At 55.5% G+C, this 5,819-nt stretch overlaps 1 protein-coding gene and 1 non-coding gene across 3 annotated transcripts in view; one reads left to right on the top strand and one right to left on the bottom strand.

Annotated features, from left to right (window-relative positions):
• The first annotated feature begins 600 nt into the window (after window positions 1-600).
• Window positions 601-5,819, top strand: part of PKMYT1 (protein kinase, membrane associated tyrosine/threonine 1) — a 14,383-nt gene continuing 9,164 nt past the window's right edge. The window contains exons 1-2 of one of the 2 annotated variants that reach the window (XM_032257874.1): window positions 601-780; window positions 4,627-4,760. The gene's annotated coding sequence lies outside the window, so the exon portion shown is untranslated. Of the gene's footprint in view, window positions 781-4,490; window positions 4,761-5,819 lie in introns of those variants that run through there. The other variant, XM_032257873.1, reaches the window with a different exon arrangement.
• On the bottom strand, window positions 625-788 carry LOC116536356. Its single transcript, XR_004262595.1, has one exon. It is a non-coding gene; the product is annotated as a U1 spliceosomal RNA (small nuclear RNA).

Genomic DNA, 5,819 nt, shown 5'->3' with positions numbered 1-5,819 from the left:
AGTGGCACAATCTCAGCTCACGGCATCCTCTGCCACCCAGGTTCAAGTGATTCTCCTGCCTCAGCCTCCTGAGTAGCTGGGACTACAGGCGCATGGCACCATGCCCAGCTAATTTTTTTGTTTGTTTTTTGGATTTTAGTAGAGATAGGGTTTCACAGTGTTGGCCAGGATGGTCTTCATTTCCTGACCTTGTGATCCAGCCGCCTTGGCCTCCCAAATTGTTGGGATTAATGGGGTGAGCCACCGCGCCTGGCCTATTTTATATTTTTTACAGTGTCTTACTCTGTTGCCCAGGCTGGAGTAGAATTGTTCGATCATGGCTCACTGCAGCCTTTAACTCTTGGGATCAAGTGATCCTCCTGCTCCAGCCTCCTGAGCAGCTGGGACTTAAGGTGTGTGCCACCCCATCCCACTGATTTATTTATTTCTTCTTTATCTTTTTCTCTGTTTATTTTCTTTCTTTCCCTCTCTGTCTCCCTTCCCTTCCCTTCTGTTCCCTTCTCTTCCTTCCTTTCCTTTCTTTTCTCTTTTCTTTCTTGAGACAGGGCCTTGCTATGTTGCCTAGGCTAGATAACTATTATTATTTATTTATTTTTTATTTTTTTAATTTTAATCACAAAAAGTCAGGGGAAAGCGCGAACGCAGTCCCCCACGACCACAAATTATGCAGTTGAGTTTCCCACATTTGGGGAAATCGCAGGGGTCAGCACATCCAGAGTGCAATGGATAAGCCTTGCCCTGGGAAAACCACCTTCGTAATCATGGTATCTCCCCTGGCAGGTAAATATTATTTATTTATTTTAAATTTTTTTTTTTTTTTTGAGATGGAGTCTTGCTCTGTCGCCCAAGGCTGGAGTGCAATGGCGCGACCTTGGCTCACTGCAATCTCTGCCTCCTGGGTTCAAGCAATTCTCCTGCCTCAGCCTCCCAAGTAGCTGGGAATACAGGTGCACTCCACCACGTCCAGCTAATTTTAGTATTTTTAGTAGAGATGGGGTTTCACCATGTTGGCCACTCTTGACCTTGTGATCCGCCCACCTTAGCCTCCCAAAGTGCTGGGATTACAGGCATGAGCCATTGCACCCGGTCGATAACTATTATTTTTATCCCCATTTTACACATGCAGAATCTGGGGCACAGGATCGCAGCCCTAGTTTCCCTCACACCACAGCCCACGCCTTACCTGCTCCTGTAATTACTTCCATTTACACATATTTATATTACAGCCCTTCCTCACACACAGTGAAATCTACATCTGAAGCATGTGTTTCCATGCTTTTTAAAAAATTATCATTGTGAATCAGACCTTCAAAAATGGGTGCTTGGATGGGGACTTGTCCTGGGGATTGGGCTGGCAGAGGTAGCCCTAGGCAGCTGGGGAGGGGCCAGTGTGTGCCCCAGGCCTCCTGGCGGCCAGTCTGGAGTCATCAGCAAGGATCCAGAGTCACTGGGGCACGGCTGCCAGAGATGCGAATGCCAAGGCAGGGTGCAGCCAGGTGGGCTGCGGCCCCTAGGAGGGATCCCAGCCTCCCCGCCCCCACACTGCTGCTCTATGCACGGAACATTGCAGAGGGTGCAGGCACTGAATGCGTGGGGAGCTTTGCAGTCCATGACCTGTGAGACTTGTGGGGTGCACAGAGGGTTTGGGGGACTGGTTCTGAAGATCAGGGCTAGGAAGAGCAGGTAGTCAACAAGTAAACTCACAAATATAAAATATCAGACAAGAGATCAGTGCAATAGCAAAAATAAGGCGGGAGGAGAGGTGTGGGTGAGATAGCCAGCCTTTGGGGGAGGGTTGCCCAGAAGCATGACTCCTCCCACCCTGTTAAACGGATAAAGAGTCCTTAAGTGAAGGAAGGAACAATCCCTAGCCCCGCCTGCCCCGAGAGGGCCCCTGCTAATGACTTTAGGGGATCATCCTAGCGTCCTCAGCTCCGTTTTTTAAAGGCTCACTGCATTCCCAAGGTCGTTCAGCCAGGAGGGCGCTAAAGGGATTTAAGCTGAGAGCCAAGTCTCAAACTCAGAGAAGGGAGGAGCTGCCTCGGAAGTGGCTGGGGCTCGAAGGTCGAGGCTGCAGTGAGCTATGATCCCGAGGCCAGTCGCGGTGACTCATGCCTGTAATCCCAGTCGTCTGGGAGGCCGACGCGGTCGGATCATGTTGGTAACCCCCCATAAAGGCACCGAGGAATGAGAGCTAAGCAGAACCCTGGCACAGTTAGGGCTTGAGGAATATCTCACTTTATAGTGTTGCTACTCAGCTATTTCCTTCTATATAATCCTTTATACAATCATATATTAGTTTATAGAATTAGGGCTTGAAGAATCCCTTTATATAATCCTCTCTATATAATCATATAATAGTTGATAGTATGAGTGCCTAAAGAATATTTTCCTACATATATACCTATAATTATATCTTAGCTCATAATGGGAGGAATGCCTAGAGCAGATACAGTGCAGAGCACGAATTAAGGGAAAACAGTTACACCAGGACAAGAATCCGTGGCCCAGGGGGCAGCGTTCAGTATCATAAAGATACCCGCTGTATGGCAGGCTTGGGGGGAGGGCCACTCCTCCTGATAAAGGAGTTGTAGGACCTTGCTCCAGTTCTTGTGGAAAGCTGCCCTCAGAACGGCAATCCAGCTTGGTGACTGTGAACTTTATCAGCTCTTTCTACTGTGCTGCTCAAAAAGCATCTTCCCATAGAACTCATTGGAAGCTGCCAGAAGGTGGCGGTAACCCTGACAGCTCTGTCACTGCTGTGTGACTTAAAGCACCCTCCTATAAATCTCCTTAGAATTAGTTTCCCAGGCCGGGCGCGGTGGCTCAAGCCTGTAATCCCAGCACTTTGGGAGGCTGAGGCGGGTGGATCACAAGGTCAAGAGATCGAGACCATCCTGGTCAACATGGTGAAACCCTGTCTCTATAAAACTACAAAAAATTAGCTGGGCATGGTGGCGCGTGCCTGTAGTCCCAGCTACTCAGGAGGCTGAGGCAGGAGAACTGCCTGAACCCAGGAGGCGGAGGTTGCGGTGAGCCGAGATCGCGCCATTGCACTCCAGCATGGGTGAAAAGAGCGAAACTCCGTCTCAAAAAAAAAAAGAATTAGTTTCCCATAGATAGAGGTATTGCATACTGCACACTCTTCACTACGCACGGCCCACCTTCAAGCCTCTGTGACCTAATGGAGGTGGACCCCTTACTACACACAGCCCTTGCCTTCATGGGAACAGGCCCCTTGCTGTGCACTGTCCACCTCCTGGCCTAGGTGATCTAATGGGGGTGGACCCCATGTTTTATTGCTCACGACCCTATCACAGTCCTTAAAGATGACTTCACTCACTGCCCTGCCCCCAACCTATACACAATAAATACGCATGCTTCCGGACATTGGGGCCTCGCCTGACTCCGCTTATAGGTGGCGTGGCCCCCCGAGCCCAGCTGCGTTTTTCTTGTACTTCTGTGTCCTGTCTCTTTATTTCTCGGATCCTGCGCCTCAGCACAGCATAAGGGACACCCCACGACCCTGTGGGGCTCTCAGCCCTACAGATCGCTTGAGGTCAGAAGTGCGAGACTAGCCTGGCCAACATGGTGAGACACTGTCTCTACAGAAAAATACAATAATTAGTTGGGCGTGGTGGCGCGCCCCTGAGGTCGCAGCTACTCAGGAGGCTGAGGTGGGAGGATCGCTTGAGCCTAGGAGGCGGACGCTACAGTGAGCCGAGATCGCGCCACTGTATGCCAGCCTGGACGACAGAATGAGACCCTGTCTCAAAATTAAGTAAATACATGAGCGGAGCGGTGGTGCGCGCCTGCAATCCCACACGCTTGGCAGGCTGAGGTGGGAGGACCGCTAGAACCTGGGGGCTGCACCACTGCATTCCAGCCTTGGTGACTGTGAGACTCTGTCTCCAAAAAAAAAAAAAGTGGCTGAGAGTTGTTGGCAGGGAAGCTGCAGGCAGGCGAGGTTAGGCCAAGTAGAGTCCTGCCTATCTGGAATGCTTCCTGGAAGAGGAGGCTTCTTCTGGCTCCCGAAGCCGCGCGCTAGGGGCTGGGGGGGCGTGCGTCTAGCCTCCCACGAGACCCTGGTTCAGAACATGGCCGGCGTGAGGAAGGGACCAGCGAGACCAGGACACTCGACCCCGCCGGGACACAGGTGGCCTCAGGGACTTCCTGGTTCTGCCCAGAGTGGCCGCCCTCTGGGGCTACGCCTGCTACGAGCACAGGGATCACCATCCCTTTTATGTACGCAAACACCACGCCAACATGGGTGGTGCGTGTTGGCGGTGGGGCCCGGAGGGCAATGGGCGTCCCGGGGACTCGGCGGGAGGCACTCCAGGGCGGGTGAGGCCCCGCCCAGCTCCTCTCCCCAAGGCCGCTGCCCACTCCCCGGACAGGCGCAGAGAACCCTTTGCGCCTGCGCAGTGAGCGGCCGGAAAGGGGAGGGGGGAACCGCTCCGCGGCGCGCACGCACCACGAGGGGCGGATCCCCGGAGCCTGGACGCCCGTGACGGGCTGCGCTGGAGAGGGGGCGGACACAAGGCGTTCCTGGGCGGGGCCTCGAGGCCGGTTTGGAATTTTTGGCGCGAGCAGCTCCGCGCGCGTTCACGGGCCGTTCGCCCTCAGGGGAGTCCTCCGCCCGGCCGTCTGGAACTGTCGACGGCAAACCCCGGCCCGCTGGGCCACCCGAGAGTTCCCGCGGCCTCCGCCGACCAGGAATCTGGGCCCTCGCGGACCCGCGCCCCGCCCATCCGCCCCAGGTGAGCCCAGAGCCGGCCCTGAGGGATCTCGGCGCCGCTCCCCTCCCTCTCCCGTCGGCCTCGTCCAGTCGGCGTCACCCTTGCCCCTCAGGCCTTCCCGGCGGCGCTCCTCCACGAACTCCTGCCTCCCGTCCTCTCTGATTCCTGGTCCCTTGCCCCAAGCCCCTTCCCAGTGGCGGCCCCGCTCTACGCGTCCCTCCCGGAGATCCCGCCTGCTGTCCATCAACCCCGCGCCACAGCCCTCCCCGGGACAGCCCCTCCCCTCCGTGACAGCTCCTCTTCCCCTAGGACACCCCCTCCTTCCCTGAGACACCCCCTCGTCCCCTGTGACACCCCCTCTTCCCCTAGGACACCCCCTCTTCCCCTAGGACAGCGCCTCTTAGTTACACCCACTCTTCCCCTGAGACACCCCCTCATCCCCTGTAACATACCCTCTTACCCTAGAATGGTCCCGTTCCTCCTAGGACAGCTCCTCTTCCCCTGTGAAACCCCTTCTTCCCCTGTGACACCCCCTCTTCTCCTAGAACAGCCCCTCTTCCCCTAGGACACCACCTCTTCTCCTGTGACACCCCTTCTGCCCCTGTGACACCTCCTCTTCCCCTAGGACACCCCTTTTCCCCTGTGACACCCCCTCTTTTCCTAGGACAGACCTTCTTCCCCTAGGACAGCCCCTCTTCTCCTGTGACAGCCCCTCTTCCCCTAGAACAGCCCCTCTTCCCCTAGGACACCGCCTCTTCCCCTGTGACACCACCTCTTCTCCTAGGACAGACTTTCTTCCCTAGGACAGCCCCTTCTTCCCCTTTGACAGCCCTTCTTCCCCTGTGACAGCCCCTCTTCCCCTAGGGCAGTCCCTCTTCCCCTGTGACAGCCTCTCTTCCCCTAGGCCACCCCCTCTTCCTCTAGGACAGACCTTCTTCCCTAGGACAGCCCCTCTTCCCCTATGACAGCCCTTCTTCCCCTGTGACAGCCCCTCTTCCCCTGTGACACCCCCTCTTCCCCTGTGACACCCCCTCTTCTCCTAGGACCGACCTTCTTCCCTAGGACAGCCCCTCTTCCCCT

This window comes from Sapajus apella, unplaced genomic scaffold (genome assembly GCF_009761245.1).
Source record: "Sapajus apella isolate SASKATOON/1434 unplaced genomic scaffold, GSC_monkey_1.0 scaffold99, whole genome shotgun sequence".
Classification (NCBI taxonomy): Eukaryota; Metazoa; Chordata; class Mammalia; order Primates; family Cebidae; genus Sapajus; species Sapajus apella.
This window is presented reverse-complemented; position numbering and strand designations above follow the sequence as displayed.